General features: G+C 41.0%; 2 long non-coding RNA genes across 2 annotated transcripts in view; one reads left to right on the top strand and one right to left on the bottom strand.

Annotated features, from left to right (window-relative positions):
* LOC137204454 (uncharacterized) overlaps positions 1–20,034 on the top strand; it is a 108,409-nt gene that overhangs the window by 13,321 nt on the left and 75,054 nt on the right. The gene's annotated exons all lie outside the window — the stretch shown is intronic.
* The window catches only part of LOC137204456 (uncharacterized), a 31,822-nt gene that overhangs the window by 527 nt on the left and 11,261 nt on the right, over positions 1–20,034 (bottom strand). The window lies entirely within an intron of this gene.

The following is a 20,034-nucleotide window of genomic DNA, read 5'->3' as shown; positions in this document are numbered from 1 at the left end:
TCTGGTGTGCTTAAGTGTTTTTAAAAGGTAGTTGGTATAAAAGATAAACTGAGGTATATTACAAATTTTAAGAGTTTCTTAAAAAAAAATCAGTTGGAATCTGGTAGCACCAAACAGGAAGTGGTTAGGGGCCCTCTCCCACAGGAGCCAGGGGAGACTTCGATAAAGTGCAGCAGCAAAGAAAGGAAATTATTTGATTGGCTATAACTTGAAGCCTCCTTGGATGTTTGTGATTGGTTGTCCTTAGCGTTTTCGTAACCTGGAAGCATTTACAGGCTTCGATTTTGGGTTGCTTATGTAGGCTTCCATGGTATTAGAGTCACCTCAGTCTAATGGCCGCCTTGCTTAATTTAACAATATATCAAATAATTATAAAAATTGTAGTGTGTATAATTTTAATAATTATGCAGGAAAATCAAACCTTCAATACATAAAATACTATAAAGGGAAAAAACAAGACAGTTATAAGTCTAGGAGAACAAAACATTTTGCCAGAAAGACAATATAATAATTGTATGCTACTTAGGTTTTACAGTGAATATTGTTTCCATGAACATACTAATGTCAAAAACTTTTATTCACCTAGCTAAATAAAAATGGAATATAACTGTTAGGAAAATGGCAAGAGACGAAGTAGGAGTAGAGAATACAGAAGCACTAAATTTTCATCCAACGTAACAGAAAATCAATAGGTAACGTCCAAGGTTAAAAAAAACTCACATAAGCTTTACTTAGAAATCTAGAAACAAATATCAAACAAAATGGTTAAAGAATTTAAAGTCACCTCCTCTGGGGATCAGAACCAGGGATGCGGAAGCTGGAGGGGCAAGGCAGGGGCACCTGTTTTTTGTTATAAACCATTTAGTACTATTTAATTTTCTTTGCTCCTATAAAAAAGAAGACTAATTCAAACAATATGTATAAAGTAGATCTCCTATGATCTAGGAACTAGCATTTCTGAATTTCTACATTCAGAACTTACAACACTTATGGCTGCAAATATATCTGGAGAGTAAACTGCCACTGTGATGAATATAAAAATGTCTTCACTGTGCCACACATAGTCAATTAATTATCAGAACTAAAAAGGATTAGAAATACACATATAAATGGCTATTTAAATTATCCATAAAAACCAAATATTTTCAACCCTTTTAGAAATCATTGCTTTAGCCCCTTGGTTGCACGTTTCTTCCCTTTTCTGCCCATATTGGCTGTCTTAGCCAGGACCCCCACAACGCCTCCTTCCCCAAGATTTCAACACCTAGGCTCTGCTGCCACTCCTGTTTCCAAGTCAGAAGAAATCTTTCCTTCTGCTCAGCTCAGCCCTGCATCCACACTTCATTTATGACATTTTAAGCTTCCGCCTTGTATTATTTATGTCCATGTCTGGAGGACAAGGTCTGTATTCCCATTAGCGCCTTTATCCTACTCATGTGCTTCTAAAATGAATGGCTTCTGCAACAGGATTGTATTAGCTCAGTGCAAAATTGAAATGAAAGATTATCTGAGCAGTGTCTTTGCTGTTCCCCACGGACTGACACCTGGAACTGTGTGTCTCCTTTACACCCGCTTCACTAGATATTTCAAACTCAGTTCTTTGATTGCTGAGTTATCGTGAGCAGCCAACCACCCTTATCAAAGCGTAAGGCAGCCTGTGGTTATAGGGCAATGAAAAGGGTGGCTTTTAAAAGTTATTACCTGGAAGCTTAGAGTTCTTATGAATATTTCTAGGAAGCCAGAGACTCCTGGGGAACATTTCAATGAACACTCTGGTCAATAGCTAGCTTTCTTCAGTGATAAATTCAGGTCAACATTACGCCTTTATCCTACTAATGTGCTACAAAGATGAAGTACTTGAACAAACACGGGCCTCTGCCTGGACTGTCACTTTCAATCAGATTTACCTGAGTTTGATGCACGTGTGCCTGATTAAAACATGCATAGGTATATATAGAGTTCTTACATGGAAGACAAAATGTGCATAAAATGTTAAGATAGAACGAAACTCAAGGAAGTGTCTTGCTTGCTCCGCATTGGCCAGAGCTTCCCTTTCCTTTAGAGACCTGATGGCCCATACTCCCTCGCTTCTGGCAGGGACATTTTAGGAGAGGCTGAGAAGTGAGTGCATTGAGGTCAGCCATCTGACATACCCTGGGACCCCCTGGTGGAGTGTCAAAGACAATTTATTAGAATAAAGGGTAAAAATATTAGAACTTCTATGTGTATTTAATTTTTATATTAAAAAATAATTAACCGGGCTTCCCTGGTGGTGCAGTGGTTGAGACTCCGCCTGCCGATGCAAGGGACACGGGTTCGTGCCTTGATCCAGGAAGATCCCACTTGCCGCAGAGCGGCTGGGCCCGTGAGCCATGGCCGCTGAGCCTGCGCGTCCGGAGCCTGTGCTCCGCAACGGGAGAGGCCACAACAGTGAGAGGCCCGCGTACCGCAAAAAAAAAAAAAAAAAAAAAAAAATTAACCATTACTAACATTCTATATGAGCTGTCACTGACATCATCACTAGGTCCATAGGTCAGATGCCCAATGTCACTTGGCACCCTGAGGAAAGAGTTCCACACAACAAGGTGGTGGGGGGAGGGGTGGGTGACAATGACCCTCATTCATTTATTCTCTGAAGAATTTCCAAGGTGTTGCTGTTTCTATGTGACCATGGAAATAGTTTTCAAGATATATCACTGGATTTAACTGAAATGACGCTCACTGAATAGGCAAGTGAGCACTAATAATGCAAGTGCAATGGGCAGCCAGAAAGTGGCAGAATGGACCTGTGGTCTCAGGATGATTTGTCTATGTCATAATAATAAGATAAAAAATAATGATTATCCAATTCTATCTTATAAAATGTTGGTCAGAAAAATTCAAAAATTTCAAGAAAAGACTCAAAAGAAGGATTCACATCCATTATCTGTAATAGTGAAACTTAACCTAAGTGTATTATTTGTTGTGCCTTGGGATGTTGGCTATTAGCTCTATAAAGTTTCCTGGAAGAGCAAGACATTTTCAAATCGAGCATCTGGAGCATGAAGACAAACCTCTATAATTGGTAAACTGGAAGGGAATATTTATTTCTAGAGTTCTAAATAGTGTGCTTACAGAACTATTTTTTAAAACTTGGATATTACTTATTGATTTTCTGTTATGATAGCTGAAGATTTAGTGCTCCTATATTCTCCACCCCTACTTCCTCTCTTGCCATCCCCCCAATAGTTATATCCCATTTTTAGTAAGGTCAGTAAGGGTATTGACATTAGTATGCTTTGGTAAATAATATTCATAGCAAAACCCAAGTAATCCACTATTATCATCTTATCAGTTTTTATCCTTGCAAAATGTTTCTTTCCCTGGAGTTATATAATTGTTGTACTTTCTATACACTGAGACTTGATTTTTTTCCCCATCAGGTGATTTATATATCAACCAACTTTTTTATGCTCAAGCATATCAGATGGTGTATCATTTCATCACTGTTGCTTTTACCTGGAGACCCACACCCCTAACACCCTCCATCCTCCACATACAATCTGGACTGTTCACTTTCTAGGCCGCAGCACTGTGTCATCCTGCTTATTAGGGGACTAGATGGAAAAGGGATTGGAGCAAGATTGTCAAGGGGCTGGTTTGTCACAATAGGGGGTTTGGATTGCATTAAGTTATTGGAAGACCCCATGAAGTGAGAAGATGAAATCTGCTTGGTAGAGTCATTGCACCAGCGCAACCCAGGGTTAAGGGGATCATGTCTTTCCTGAAGTTCAGCTCTCAGCTGCAGGTTGAGGCACTTACAATGGGAGGAAAACAATCTATGATAAAAAGTTGAGGATATGGGCTTCCCTGGTGGCGCAGTGGTTGAGAATCCGCCTGCCGATGCAGGGGACGTGGGTTCGTGCCCTAGTCTGGGAAGATCCCACATGCCGTGGAGCAGCTGCGCCCATGAGCCATGGCCGCTGAGCCTGCACATTCGGAGCCTGTGCTCCGCAACAGGAGAGGCCACAACAGTGAGAGGCCCGCGTACCACAAAAAAAAAAAAAAAAAAAAAGTTGAGGATAAAGAATTTTCAACGTCACAGAAATTCATAGTTCAGGCCATTGTAAATCTCTAAATCTCTCTATGCATTTAACACTTTCCAAAATCTGTGTCAGAACAAGCATTTACTTAAAATGCAAACTTTGAAGTTGGAAATAAAGCTGACCTCTCATTACAAAGAGAGATTACTAAGACAACTTGAATTTCAAAGGGCGGCAAGAACAGGAGAAAATTTGTTCTGGTGGCTGCACCGCAGCAGGCAGGACCCGTGGAGCCCCCGCTCCGACTCCCCTATTCTTTGGACCCTCCTCATGTGCTTTTGTCCTCTTCTATGCTTTTTCATTTATATTATTGAAACTACATTATCATGGCTATCTTACTGCCTTATAGTACTTTGTAATTTTCCAGTGCTTTCACAAAAATTCCATTAAGCCTTCTGACAGCATACAAGGTAGATATAGGTAGATAGATAGGGTCAGTGGTGTAATTTCCATTTTTATAGGTAAAAAAAGGCTAAGAGAGGTTTAACGACTTGTTGAGAATCCACTAGCTGGTCAGCAGCTTCAACAGCTTGAACAGTAAACTTTTCTAACTATCAGCAGTGTTTTATCTCTTTCTCCTATGACTCCTTGTCTTTCTTTCCCAGCTCACTTCCAGTTCTTTTTTTCCTTCTTCTTCAATATGATATCTATATTATTATAACTGAAATCTATTATCATATTTATAAAGTTTGTTTTCTGTTGTTAATAATTTTAAATAATCAAAATAACTTTAAGAATTATAAAAATTGATCTATATTGATAGCTTATATGTTAACATAATTTAAATATAAAATATAACTACCATTTATTATATTTTAATAAATAATATTTTAAATAATAAATAGTTTTTGAAGAAAATTATGTTTTTCTTAAAAAGCTCGTCCTTTGTACTCGCATGTGGTTCTCAACTCTTTCCTCCCACCCCACCCTGAGGGTCATGGGGTTATTGGGGAGGGAGATTGCCACGCCTGCAACAGAATCCAAATGGGTCACCTTGGATCTCTCACCCACGTGTTTCTGTTTGAGGTTTGTGTGAGCCTCGATTTCAGAAAACCTGATTCTCACGTTCTGAACGTATACAAGAAATTAGGAGGGTTGAGCTGAGGCATGGTTTATCCACTTTCTTTGATCTACAAAAGGTAACCCCACGGGATCTGTGTAAACATCAAGCTAAGTCTATTTTTAATTCAACCCAACTGTCTTCAATTCAACCTGGGAACAATCAACCTGGGAATTTCCCACCTGATTTACCCGCCGCCTGCTGTGGGGCTGACGCAGCCCAGCCAGCGGGGGAGCCGCTGCGCTAGGGGGCGCTCGGAGCGGTCGCTCGGAGGAAAGGGTTGCGGAAGCTGTGGCCTACGAAGAAGCAGGGAGTTCGGCGGCCATGAGGCCGCATCTCTGAGCTCTGTAGTCTTTTCGGGAAGAATGAGGACCCCTGTGTCCTGATGAAAATTGGTCGCAGCGGTAAGCCATCACCCTGTCATCTGGAACACTTGGGAGAGCAGTCGTCCTTAGTGACTTCTGATTTGACAAAGACAGTTCTCTGTAGCTGACTGTGCCCTGTGGACCTAATCCCGAGGCACAAATTATCTGCCTGGGGTCAGTCTGGCCTAGGCACATGCTTTATTTAACTTGTCGTTTTAAACAAAATGTTTAAAATAGATATCAAGGGCTTCCCTGGTGGTGCAGTGGTTGAGAGTCTACCTGCCGATGCAGGGGACACGGGTTCGTGCCCCGGTCTGGGAGGATCCCACATGCCGCGGAGCGGCTGGGCCTGTGAGCCATGGCCGCTGAGCCTGCGCGTCCGGAGCCTGTGTTCCGCGGCGGGAGAGGCCAAAACGCTGAGGCCCGCGTACCGCAAAAAAAAAAAAAAAAAAAAGGTATCAACACTTCAGAATGAAAAGACTCACAGGAAGTCCCGATTTTGTGTTTCTTTTGAAAAAAAGGTATTCCTGGCAACCATGGCCCCAAATTCCTACAGGGCAGCTGTGAGGGTGGACTGGGCCTGGGCCCCTCAGTTCTGCACAAACCCCACTGGCCAGCATAGCATCTTAGGGGCTCACCTGGTCACCATCTGCTTAGTGTGAGCGATTCCTGCGCTGAGGTTTTCCTGCAAGGGCCTCATCCCCTTCTCAGCGCAGGCTGTGTGCTTTGGTCAGCTTTGGGGGAGCAGGGTTGGGGGGTAGTGTCTATGTGTTCTGGGGGGCGGTCAACCACTTCTTTCCGAGGACTTTGCTTATCCTTGATTCATCACTTTCCTTGCCAACTTCCTGAGGTGTGGCAGAATCTTATCCCCAAATATATGTGATATTCATCCCCCAGGCCTCTAATATAGCTCATACTACCTGCTGTGTGGTTCCCTGACGAAGCCAGGGACCTCTGCCCTTAGGCTTGATCAGAACACAGGTCTAAACCCAGACCTAAACCAGCGGGGAAACTGAGGTTCAGAGCTGCAGAGTGGTCCCGAGGCAGCCAGCATTGCAGGGCACTGGGGCTGAGAGCGGCCGGCACTGCTCTGTCATATGCTAAAGAAATTCACTACCTAATGTCACATAGCTCTCCTAGATATGTAGTTTTCTATTTTTTATTTTTTAATTTTTTTTGAATTTTATTTAATTTATTTCTTATACAGCAGGTTCTTATTAGTCATCCATTTTATACATATTAGTGTATACATGTCAATCGCAGTCTCCCAGTTCATCCCACCAACCCCATCTCCCCACCTGCCGCTTTCCCCCTTGGTGTCCATACGTTTGTTCTCTATATCTGTACCTCAATTTCTGCCCTGCAAAACGGTTTATCTGTACCATTTTTCTAGGTTCCACATATATGCCTTAATATATGATATTTGTTTTTCTCTTTCTGACTTCACTCTGTATGACAGTCTATAGATCCATCCACATCTCTACAAATGACCCAATTTCATTCCTTTTTATGGCTGAGTAATATTCCATTGTATATAGGTACCACATCTTCTTTATCTGTTCGTCTGTCGATGGGCATTTAGGTTGCTTCCATGAACTGGCTATTGTAAATAGTGCTGCAGTGAACATTGGGGTGCATGTGTCTTTTTGAATTACGATTTTCTCTGGATATATGCCCACTAGTGGGATTGCTGGGTCATAGGGTAATTCTATTTTTAGTTTTTTACGTAACCTCCATACTGTTCTCCATAGTGGCTGTATCCATTTACATTCCCACCAACAGTGCAAGAGGGTTCTCTGTTCTCCACACCCTCGCCAGCATTTGTTGTTTGTAGATTTTCAGATGATGCCCATTCTAACTGGTGTGAGGTGATACCTCATTGTAGTTTTGATTTGCATTTCTCTAATAATTAGTGATGTTGAGCAGCTTTTCATGTGCTTCTTGGCCATCTGTATGTCTTCTTTGGAGAAATGTCTATTTAGGTCTTCTGCCCATTTTTGGATTGGGTTGTTTGTTTCTTTAATATTGAGCTGCATGAGCTGTTTATATATTTTGGAGATGAATCCTTTGTCTGTTGATTCATTTGCAAATATTTTCTCCCATTCTGAGGGTTGTCTTTTCATCTTGTTTATGGTTTCCTTTGGTGTGCAAAAACTTTGAAGTTTCATTAGGTCCCATTTGTTTACTTTTGTTTTTATTTCCATTACTCTAGGAGGTGGATCAAAAAAGATCTTGCTGTGATTTATGTCAAAGAGTGTTCTTCCTATGTTTTCCTCTAAGAGTTTTATAGTGTCCGGTCTTCCATTTAGGTCTCTAATCCATCTGGAGTTTATTTTTTGTGTATGGTGTTAGGGAGTGTTCTAATTTCATTCTTTTACATGTAGCTGTCCAGTTTTCCCAGCACCACTTATTGAAGAGGCTGTCTTTTCTCCATTGTATATCCTTGCCTCCTTTGTCATAGATTAGTTGACCATAGGTGTGTGGGTATATCTCTGAGCTTTCTATCCTGTTCCATTGATCTGTATTTCTGTTTTTGTGCCAGTACCATATTGTCTTGATGACTGTAGCTTTGTAGTAGAGTTTGAAGTCAGGGAAGCTGATTCCTCCAGCTCCGTTTTTTTCCCTCAAGACTGCTTTGGCTATTCGGGGTCTTTTGTGTCTCCATACAAATTTTAAGATTTTTTGTTCTAGTTCAGTAAAAAATACCATTGGTAATTTGGTAGGGATTGCATTGAATCTGTAGATTGCTTTGGGTAGTGTAGTCATTTTCACAATATTGATTCTTCCAATCCAAGAACATGGTATATCTCTCCATCTGTTGGTATCATCTTTAATTTCTTTCATCAGTTTCTTATAGTTTTCTGCATACAGGTCTTTTGTCTCCCTAGGTAGGTTTATTCCTAGGTATTTTATTCTTTTTGTTGCAGTGGTAAATGGGAGTGTTTCCTTAATTTGTTTTTCAGATTCTTCATCATTAGTGTATAGGAATGCAAGAGATTTCTGTGCATTAATTTTGTATCCTGCAACTTTACCAAATTCATTGATTAGCTCTAGTAGTTTTCCAGTGGCATCTTTAAGATTCTCTATGTATAGTATCATGTCATCTGCAGTGACAGTTTTACTTCTTCTTTTGCAATTTGTATTCCTTTTATTTCTTTTTCTTCTCTGATTGCCATTGCTAGGAATGCCAAAACTATGTTGAATAATAGTGGTGAGAGTGGACATCCTTGTCTTTTTCCTGATCTTAGAGGAAATGCTTTCAGTTTTTCACCATTAAGAATGATGTTTGCTGTGGCTTTGTCGTATATGCCCTTTATTATGTAGAGGTAGGTTCCTTCTGTGTCCACTTTCTGGAGAGATTTTATCATAAATGGGTGCTGAATTTTGTCAAAAGCTTTTTCTGCATCTATTGAGATGATCATACGGTTTTTCTCCTTCAGTTTGTTAATATGGTGTATCACATTGATTGATTTGCTCATATTGAAGAATCCTTGCATCCCTGGGATAAATTCCATTTCATCATGGTGTATGATCCTTTTAATGTGTTGTTGGATTCTGTTTGCTAGTATTTTGTTGAAGATTTTTGCATCTATTCATCAGTGATATTGGTCTGTAATTTTCTGTTTTTGTAGTATCTTTGTCTGGTTTTGGTATCAGGGTGATGGTGGCCTCATAGAATGAGTTTGGGAGAGTTCCTTCCTCTGCAAGTTTTTGGAAGAGTTTGAGAAGGATGGGTGTTAGCTCTTCTCTAAATGTTTGATGGACTTCACCTGTGAAGCCATCTGGTCCTGGACTTTTGTTTGTTGGAAGATGTTTAATCACAGTTTCAATTTCATCACTTGTGATTGGTCTGTTGATATTTTCCATTTCTTCCTAGTTCAATCTTGGAAGGTTATATACCTTTCTAAGAATTTGTCCATTTCTTCCAGGTTGTCCATTTTACTGGCATAGAGTTGCTTGTAGTAGTCTCTTAGGATGCTCTGTATTTCTGTGGTGTCTGTTGTAACTTCTCCTTTTTCATTTCTAATTTTATTGATTTGAGTCCTCTCCCTCTTTTTCTTGATGGGTCTGGCTAATGGTTTATCAGTTTTGTTTATCTTCTCAAAGAACCAGCTTTTAGTTTGCTTGATCTTTGCTATTGTCCTCTTTGTTTCTATTTATTTCTGCTCTGATTTTTATGATTTCTTTCCTTCTACTAACTTTGGATTTTGTTTGTTCTTCTTTCTCTAGTTCCTCTAGGTATAAGGTTAAATTGTTTATTTGAGATGTTCGTTGTTTCTTGACGTAGGCTTGTATTGCTATAATCTTCCCTCTTAGAACTGCTTTTTGCTGCATCCCATAGGTTTTGTATCATCATTGTCATTTGTCTCTAGGTATTTTTTTGATTTCCTCTTTGATTTCTTCAGTGATCTCCTGGTTATTTAGTAATGTATTGTTTAGCCTCCATGTGTTTGTATTTTTTATGTTTTTTTCCCTGGAATTGATTTCTAATCACGTAGCGTTGTGGTCAGAAAAGATGCTTAATATGATTTCAATTTTCTTAAATTTACTGAGGCTTGATTTGTGACCCAAGGTATGATCTATCCTGGAGAATGTTCCATGCGCAGTTGAGAAGAAAGTGTAATCTGTTTTTGGATGGAATGTCCTATAAATATCAATTAAATCTATCTGGTTTATTGTGTCATTTAAAGCTTCTGTTTCCTTATTAATTTTCTGTCTGGATGATCTGTCCATTGGCATAAGTGAGGTGTTAAAATCCCCCACTATTGTTGTGTTACTGTCAGTTTCCTCTTTTATAGCTGTTAGCAGTTAGTTGCCTTATGTATTGAGGTGCTCCTATGTTGGGTGCATATATATTTATAATTGTTATATCTTCTTCATGGATTGATCCCTTGATCATTATGTAGTGTCCTTCCTTGTCTCTTGTAACATTCTTTATTTTAAAGTCTATTTTATCTGATATGAGTATTGCTACTCCAGCTTTCTTTTGATTTACACTTGCATGGAATATCTTTTTCCATCCATCCCCTGACTTTCAGTCTGTATGTGTCCCTAGGTCTGAAGTGGGTCTCTTGTAGACAGCATATATATGGGTCTTGTTTTTGTATCCATTCAGCATTTGTCGTAGAGCTGGTTTGGTGGTGCTGAATTCTCTTAGCTTTTGCTTGTCTGTAAAACTTTTAATTTCTCTGTCGAATCTGAATGAGATCCTTGCTGGGTAGAGTAATCTTGGATGTAGGTTCTTCCCTTTCATCTCTTTAAATATGTTATGCCACTCCCTTCTGGCTTGTAGAGTTTCTGCTGAGAAATCAGCTGTTAACCTTATGGGAGTTCCCTTGTATGCTACTTGTCATTTTTCCCTTGGTGCTTTGTTTTGTTTTGTTGTTGTTGTTGTACGCGGGCCTCACACTGTTGTAGCCTTTCCCGTTGTGGAGCACAGGCTCCGGACGCACAGGCTCAGTGGCCATGGCTCACGGGCCCAGCCGCTCCGTGGCATGTGGGATCTTCCCGGACTGGGGCACGAACCCGAGTCCCCTACATTGGCAGGCGGACTCTCAACCCCTGCGCCACCAGGGAAGCCCTCCCTTGTTGCTTTTAATAATTTTTCTTTGTCTTTAAATTTTTCCCATTTGATTACTATGTGTCTCAGCTCATTTCTCCTTGGGTTTATCCTTCCTGGGACTCTCTGTGCTTCCTGGACTTGGGTGGCTATTTCCTTTCCCATGTTAGGTAAGTTTTCAACTATAATCTCTTCAAATATTTTCTTGGGTCCTTTCTCTCTTTCTTCTCCTTCTGGGACCCCTATAATGCAAATATTTGTGTGTTTAATGTTGTCTAGAGGTCTCAGGCTGTCTTCATTTCTTTTCATTCTTTTTTCTTTATTCTGTTCTCTGGCAGTGAATTCCACCATTCTGTCTTCCAGGTCACTTATCCGTTTTTCTGCCTCAGTTATTCTGCTATTGATTCCTTCTAGTATAGTTTTCATTTCAGTTATTGTATTGTTCATCTCTGTTTGTTTGTTGTTGAATTCTTCTAGGTCTTTATTAAACATTTCTTGCATCTTCTCGATCTTTGCCTCCATTCTTTTTCCGAGGTCCTGGGTCATCTTCACTATCATTATTCTGAATTCTTTTTCTGGAAGGTTGCCTATCTCCACTTCATTTAGTTGTTTTTCTGGGGTTTTATCTTGTTCCTTCATCTGGTACATAGACCTCTGCCTTTTCATCTTGTCTGTGTTTCTGTGAATGTGGTTTCTGTTCCACAGGCTGCAGGATTGTAGTTCCTCTTGCTTCTGCTCTCTGCCCTCTGATGGATGAGGCTCTCTAAGAGGCTTGTGCAAGCTTCCTGATGGGAGGGACTGGTGGTGGGTAGAGCTGGCTGTTGCTCTGGTGGGCAAAGCTCAGTAAAACTTTAATCCACTTGTCTGCTGTTGCGTGGGGCTGGGTACCCTCCCTGTTGGTTTTTTGGCCTGAGGCGACCCAGTACTGGATCCTACCTGAGCTCTTTGGTGGGGCTAATGGCGGACTCCAGGAGGCCTCATGCCAAGGAGCACTTCCCAGAACTTCCGCTACCAGTGTCCTTGTCCTCACTGTGAGACACAGCCACCGCCCCGCCTCCATAGGTGACTCTCCAACACTAGCAGGTAGGTCTGGTTCACTCTTCTATGGGGTCACTGCTCCTTCCCCTGGGTCCTGATGTGCACACTAATTGGTGTGTGCCCTCCAAGAGTGGAGTCTCTGTTTCCCCCCAGTCCTGTTGAAGTTCTGCAATCAAATCCCGCTAGCCTTCAAAGTCTGACTCTCTAGGAATTCCTCCTGCCGTTGCCGACCCCCAGGTTGGGAAGCCTGACATGGGGCTCAGACCCTTCACTCCAGTGGGTGGACTTCTGTGGTATAATTGTTCTCCAGTTTGTGAATCACCCACCCAGCATTTAAGGGATTTGATTTTATTGTGACTGCGCCCCTCCTACCATCTCATTGCGGCTTCTCCTTTGTCTTCGATGTGGGGTATCTTTTTTGGTCAATTCCAGTGTCTTCTTGTCGATGATTGTTTAGTAGTTAGTTGTGATTCTGGTGTTCTCACAAGAGGGAATGAGAGCATGTCCTTCTCCTCCGCCGTCTTGAACCAATCTCTTAGATATGTAGTTTTTAAAAAAATTAACCACAGAAATTGGCTTTTTTCCTCCAAGTAGTTTGAGTATCTTATATATCATTTAAAATGTCTTCCACTGTAGTAGAAGGGATTGCCAGATGTTCACCCAGTTTTCTCCTCTTCCCCCCAGGGCACACAACCAGAGCTCATTTCCCAGCCTCCCTTGCCGTTAGTTGAGGTCATGTGACTGGCTTCTAGCCAATGTGATATGACAGGAATAAAGACGTCCCATCCACTGCTGGCTCATAAAATCTCTCACATTCTTCTCCCTCAGAAGCACAGATTGAAGAGAATGCAGGTTTGAAAGGAGTCTCTCTCCTGAATGAATTCTTCTGTCTGTAGCATTTGATAGGTTACATCTCTCCTCTACCAGTAAGGGGTAAATTAGTTAATTTTTCTGTGCCTCAGTTTTCCTCATCTGCAAATTGGGAATATTGATTGTAACTAACTTGTAAATATTGTTAGAGCTATTGGAAGTATTATATGGGTTAATATTTGTAAATCACCTAGAAGAGTGCTCTGTTTATAGTGAGCACTGCAGGAAAAATATGTTAAAATATTAAAGCTCTATAAATATTATAATATTAGCTTTTATGGCTGTTCTAAACATTTTCACACATTTCCTTGGATGGCAATGAGAATTTCCTTGGGTGACAGGTTTGTTTCTTTGTTTGAGGATAGGATAGAACTTAGGAGTTATGGCCTAGGTGTCAGATGGATTAGCCTGGGTTCAAATCTTGGCTTTGGCACTCAGCTGTGAGGCATTTAAAAATTAGTTAACCTCACTGAATCTCAATTTTCTCATTAATAGGACCCTTAATACCTACTTAATGTGGTTATTGGTGGATTCATGAGATAAAGTTTATAAAAAATTTAGTCAAGTGGCTGGCACATAGTAACTGCTCATTAAATAGCATTGCTGCTAGGCAGTAAGTGATTGAGAGGTCTGGTTTGAGATGCAGTTGTCCAGAACATTTGTAGTTAATATCTGAACCTTTTTCTTCATCCCTACAATGAGGTGGTTAAGATGAATTTAATTTTCAAACTTTTTTTTTTTTAGCTGCAAAATCCTTCCTTCAAGCAAAATCTTAGATAAATATCCAATCTAACATAGATGGAAGCAGTAGGGTAAAGAGGGAGGAGACTCCTCTCCACCCACTGTTTTTCCCTCACAACCCCTTTCTGGATTGTCCCTGAATCACCTTTGTGGAATCCCAGGGTTCCTCAGCACAGTTTGATCATTTGTAGGACTTGAAATTCTCTAAACTATTTTGTTCCGGCTCTAACATTTTATGACCACCAAGAACTGGCATTTGGCAATGAAATAGAACTGTGGCTGAAATGATACCAACACAACCTGTTCCCTATGCCGAGGCCTCTTCTGACTTGTCCAGTTGCTTCCATCGCTGACTCTCACACTCACCAGTTCAACCCTCTCTCTCAGGGAACAATCCCTCCCTTTCCACCTGCTTCTGCCGCATGGAGAGAGGGGGCGGGATACTGACGTAAGGCCACTGTCCGGCTGTCTCAGACCTCATCTAGGGGCCTAGCCTGGAGCATCTAGTGGGGCCACGCTAAGGCCAGAGGTTGAGTTTATGACAGGTAAGTCCCTCAGCCAATGGCAGAGCAAGGTTTTAAAACAAAATAAGCGATCTAGAGAAAAATGAGCTCTCTCAGTACTTCTCCTCTAGCCCTGCTTATTTGTGTCAATGTAAACCATCCAGTCAAAACTCCAGTCAGCCAGCTCTGACCGCAGAGGAGCAGCTCCACTTCCCATGCGTTCAGAGCAGGTCACTTTGCTGCTCAAACCCTCAGGGGACTTCCACTTCCACTGAGGTGAAATTCAAGGACTTTTCCTTGGCCTCAGACCTGATCTCCCACCACTCTCCTCCTGGCCCTTGCTGCCACAATCATAATGACTCTGTAGTTCCTCCCACATGTGAAGCATCTTCTGCTTCATCTCTTTCTTGCTTGAGGATACCCTGAAATTCCTCAGTTCCCTCTATTCTAGTAAGCCATCATTCTGTGATTTTTTTTACCTTCTCTATAAAGCCTTCCTAAATCAATAGATAAGATCAATGTCTCTCTGGATAAACACAGTTATCACAAACTTACATACGTACAAACTGTAAAAAAACAGGAGGAAAAAACCCCCTCTTTCTCTACCCTCTTAGGTTCTGTGACTGGGGCTCTGGAAATTAAATGGACAAAAGTCAGACTAACAAGAGAAAAACAGAGTTTATATACTTGTGCAGTGCAGATAGACTCAGGAGTTGCTCAGTGATGCATAGCTCAAAGGGGTGCTTGCAACTTGGGGCTTATATAGCACCTTCAGAAAGAATAATAGATTTGTGGAGAAGTGACAGGATAAAGAAAAAGGGGTTCAGACTCCTAGAAGTGGCCAGCTGTGGGAAGGTTAAGTATGTGGGGGGAAGTAATGGAAGATAAGGGCTGTTTTAGTAAGATTTGTTACGTACATTACATCTCTGGGCTAAGAATCTCTGGTGATGAAGAGTCATCTTGCCCTTCCTGGTACAGGGAGGGCACCTTTCTCACAAGAAATTCTAGATCCTGCTTTTAGATAGAAAGGTCACAGCCCTTCTTGCGTTGCTGTGTCTGAAGTATCTTCAGCTCAAAGTAATATTTATGCCAAAGTGGCATACTTTGAGGGGGCATATTCTGATTCGCTACAATGTATATAAGGTGGACCAAATTTCTACCATTGCTACCCCTACCTTTAACTCTTACTATTAATAAATTCAACTAATACTTATTAAGCACAATTTATATGCCAGTGAATGTACTAAGCATGTCACATAGCTTATTTCATTTAATTCTTTCAACAACTCTATGTGGCTCAAAGAGGTTAAGTTAACCTGCCCACAGTCACACAACTAGTAGATGGCAATAGACCAGGAATCCAACTCAACTCTACACGACAACAGATTTCGACGGGTTCTCCACAGCCCCACTACAGACGACTGAGCTGGACTCAGCCAGCAGTTGGGGTGTAGTTATCTTTACTGCCTTTGAATTTTGCTGTGCCAAGCACCCCCTAAGGCTAAGAGGCTTTTGTTATACATCTTAACCTGTTAGCCCTGAAAGGCAAGGAAGGTCATTACACACAATGGGCACTTAAATCCACTTGAATGATGACTCTGCTGCCTTTATAACCAAGCCAGCAGTTTGGACTGGAGTCCAAAACTCTGGGCTGCTCGATAAATCCCTGTCAGAGTGATTGCTGATGGCTTGTTTTCTTTCCTTTGCTGGAGTATTTATAGAAGAACTTTGAGCAAGCTCCAAAATGTAATACTCTCCAGAGATACTTTTTGGACCTTGAAACTATGTCCTGTAAAGAGAAAAAATTGCTAGGATTTCAGATAAGGCTCAAGTATTGATTTGTGAGTACCTCTAAGAGAACTCAGCTATGCTTAGTTGAATCCTGTATTATTCGTATCCAATCCTACCACTGAAACAAACTACTAACATACTTAAGTACATGCTGACCAAGGTAAAAATTTTTAAATATTTTAGTAGCTTTATTGCCAAAAACAAGTTGTTGCATTACTTCAAACTTGTCGCAGAATCTGAGAGTCAAACAGGAAATTTATAAACCATGTAGTGCAATACTGTTATTTTTCAGAATAAGAGATGTAGAGAAGAGAATGAATTTGCCTGAGATCACAAAGCTAGTCTTTGTCTCAGTTATAAGTAAACAAATCAAACTTGATATCTATAATTCATTCTTTTGGATGTGTTGCCCACTTCCTGAATTTATTACTTTTTTTGTGGTATCTTCAGTGCCTGGCACAATACAAACACAATATACAAGTGCTCAGGGAATGTTTACTGAGTTGGACAATGTTTCAGAAATCTGATATGTTTCCAGATACAATATTTGCTTTTATCAGTTACTGATCCAAATAATTTTGAAAAATAAAAATGCATCCATACTGTAAAAGAAAAAGTGTACCGGAGTCAAACAGTCCAGGAAGACTTTGTTCAAGACTATTGCAATTGGGGAGAGAGATTGAACTCAACTCTGCTGAAACAAAAGGTGGGGAGAATTTTTGAACACTAAGGTGAGCTAGTGAACAAATATTGGAGGATGTTAGTGGGGAGGTTGATCATCTGTGTCTGCTATTAGGCTCCTACCCTCCCACAAAGAGTGGGATATGGGGACACTGTCCTTCTTAAAGATTACATATCAGAGGAGTGGCTCCCAGGTCCTAGAGAAGATGTTCCTGGGTGTGGCAAGAGGCTAGGAGAAGATTTATGTCTCAGTGGGACAGAAAGAATTTGTGATGCCAAATTTTCTAAAGTAAATGCTCTAAGCAGAGGGAGGTCAGGGGGCAAGGGTCAGGAAGAAGACTGTGTAAAGTTTAGTCGAGCTGAGGGGAATGCTAAGGTTGTCTTGGTCAGTACCTTCTGGTAAAGAAGGAAGTTTAAACACATATATTTACTTTTACTCTCTCCCAAAACCCCAATAAAATGCTAGCAAAAATATTTTTGTTAAGGCTTAAAACCACAAGGACTGGAGGTAAGAGTAAAGAACTTTTGGAAACTGGAAAGCAAATAAAAGAACAGAAACTGACTCTTGGTAGACTGGGAAGGTTAATTCCTTAACTGGCTTTGTGGAAAGCCAAGAAGCAACCTGGTTTATGTTGCACACCCCGCCCCGCCCCCCAAATGTTTCTGAATTGTCAGTATCAGGAATATCTGGATGTGAAGATAGGGTTAAAAACAGGCTGATTGTTTGAATAGCACAAATGAAAAACTCAATTAAATGGTTGGAAGATTAGTTTGAGGAAATCTAATGGAAAATGGAACAAAAAAGGCAAAGAGATGAAAAAAAGAGGAGAGACAACTCTAAGAAAATTAAAGAACTAGTCCCTGAAATCAAATAGCCCCCAAAGGAAAGGGTTCTAGAAATAGGACAAAGAATATAAAGGGGAGGAACTAAACAACCAAGTATTCAAGATAATTTGCCAGCACCAGATCAAAAGGCTTCCACGTTAAGATGCATCAGTGTGAAATTTTAGAATGTTAGGGGCAGCAAGAGATCCCGTGAATTTCCAGAGAGGAACAAACGAGGTTGCATGTAAAGAATGGGGAATCAGAATTACAGAAACATTTGAAATTGAAAAGGCAATGGAGCCTTAAAATTCTGAAGGAAATCTTTTGAAAAACTGTATTTTTAAAAAAAATTTATTTTATTTATTTTTGCTGTGTTGGGTCTTCGTTTCTGTGCGAGGGCTTTCTCTAGTTGTGGCAAGCGGGGGCCACTCTTCATCGCGGTGCGCGGGCCTCTCTTGTTGCACAGCACAGGCTCCAGACACGCAGGCTCAGTAGTTGTGGCTCACGGGCCTAGTTGCTCCGTGGCATGTGGGATCCTCCCAGACCAGGGCTCGAACCCGTGTCTCCCGCACTAGCAGGCAGACTCTCAACCACTGCGCCACCAGGGAAGCCCGAAAAAATGTATTTTTGAATAGAGAATTTCAACCTTTCCAAGCTATCACTTTATATGGGAGGTCAGCCTAAAAAGAGTTTTGGATGTTCTAAGTCTCCCATATTTACCTCCCATGCGATTTTTCTCAAGAAGTTAATGTGTATCACGGAAATAGAGGAATGAACTGAGAGAGGAGAGCATGGAATGTAGGAAGAAAGAGATCCAATACAGGAAAGAGGAAAAAGGCATCTCTAGGGGGACAGGGAATGTTAATTCCAAGATCACAAGTGTGCCCAGCTTAGATGGCAAGTTTAGACTACAAATACTGTGTGCTCTCACTTATATATGGAATATTAAAAAACCAAACTTATAAAAACAGACAGTAGAATGGTGACTACCAGGGCCTGGGGGGTGGGGGAAATGGAGAGATGTATGACGGTACAAACTCGCAGCTAGTAGATGAAAAAGTCCTGGAGGTATAATCCACAGCGTCGTGATTTTACTTTTTTTTTTTTTTTTTTTTTTGCGGTACGCGGGCCTCTCACTGCCGCGGCCTCTCCCGTCGCGGAGCACAGGCTCCGGACGCGCAGCCCCAGCGGCCATGGCCCTCGGGCCCAGCCGCTCCGCGGCATGCGGGATCCTCCCGGACCGGGGCACGAACCCGCGCCCCCTGCATCGGCAGGCGGACTCTCAACCACTGCGCCACCAGGGAAGCCCCACAGCGTCGTGATTTTAGTCAACAATACTGTATTATAAACTTCAAAGTTGCTAAGAGACCAAATTTTAATTGTTCTCACCACAAAAAAGAAAGGAATAATTATGTGATGATAGAGGTGTTAGCTAATTCTAAGGTGGTAACCATATTGCAATATATAAACGTATCAAATCAACATGTGTACACCTTAAGCTTCTACAAGGTTATATGACAGTTCTATCTCAATTTAAATAACTACATACATACATACATGGATACATAATTTAAAAAGAGAGGTTAAAAGATTCCTAGTAGTTTTCATTATGAAGATTAAAGTGATAGAATACCTGAGAAGAGATTTAGCTACTTGATGATGATTTGGGGCTTAAATTAAGGATCAGGTTATAGAAACCTGAGAAATTTAACATACAAATGGACAACGGCCAGACCACATATAAAAATGGAACTGTGACCCACAGTCTATAGCGATCAGACCAGAAAACCTGTCCATTAGCTACAGTAACTGGCCCAGGAAGCCAGGCTGTGCTATCTGTAAGTCAGACTTGTAGGAAGTCAGACTACCATCTCTAGAAAATGGTCCAGGAAGTCAAATAATAATCCCTCTAACAATCAGCCTCAAACAGCCAGGATCTGATGAATGACTGACAGCTTTCCTAACTTTTATTCCTGCTTCCAACTTAGGACTAACCAGAGAAAGCCGAATACGTAGCGCTAACCAATCACATGGATGCCCTGCTTCTAGTTAGTCCACTTACAGCTGTCCCAGACCTAGAGTCTCTATTCAGGGCACACCTGAAGCCTTCCCTTTGTTCCACTATGAAGCTTTCCTACTCCACTGCCTGCCTTTGAGTGTCTGCTGAAAAGCAAGTGATGGTGTCTGACTCTTGCTATAGTGATCTCTGAGTAAATAGCCTTTACTTGTTCTCATATTTCCACAAACCCAAGCCCCCCCCCCCAAAAAAAAGCCATTTTTAAATGCATTGATTTTAAAAGCAATTATAATGTATCATGAGACTTAGCTGTGAGTAAAAATTTCATAATCATAAATTTTAATTTATGTTTATAACATAATTATGTTTAATTTACATTAATGTATACATTTTAATGTAAGCATTAAATATTAACCCATATTTTTATTTGCTTTCGTGGATAGAGTTAAAAAGTATATCTAGTCCATTGTACTGCAGGAGATAGAAACCACTAAAAATCTT

The sequence above is a fragment of the Pseudorca crassidens genome, chromosome 13 (genome assembly GCF_039906515.1).
Source record: "Pseudorca crassidens isolate mPseCra1 chromosome 13, mPseCra1.hap1, whole genome shotgun sequence".
Lineage (NCBI taxonomy): Eukaryota > Metazoa > Chordata > Mammalia > Artiodactyla > Delphinidae > Pseudorca > Pseudorca crassidens.
The sequence above is the reverse complement of the archived record's forward strand: the minus strand, read 5'-3'. Positions and strand labels throughout refer to the sequence as shown.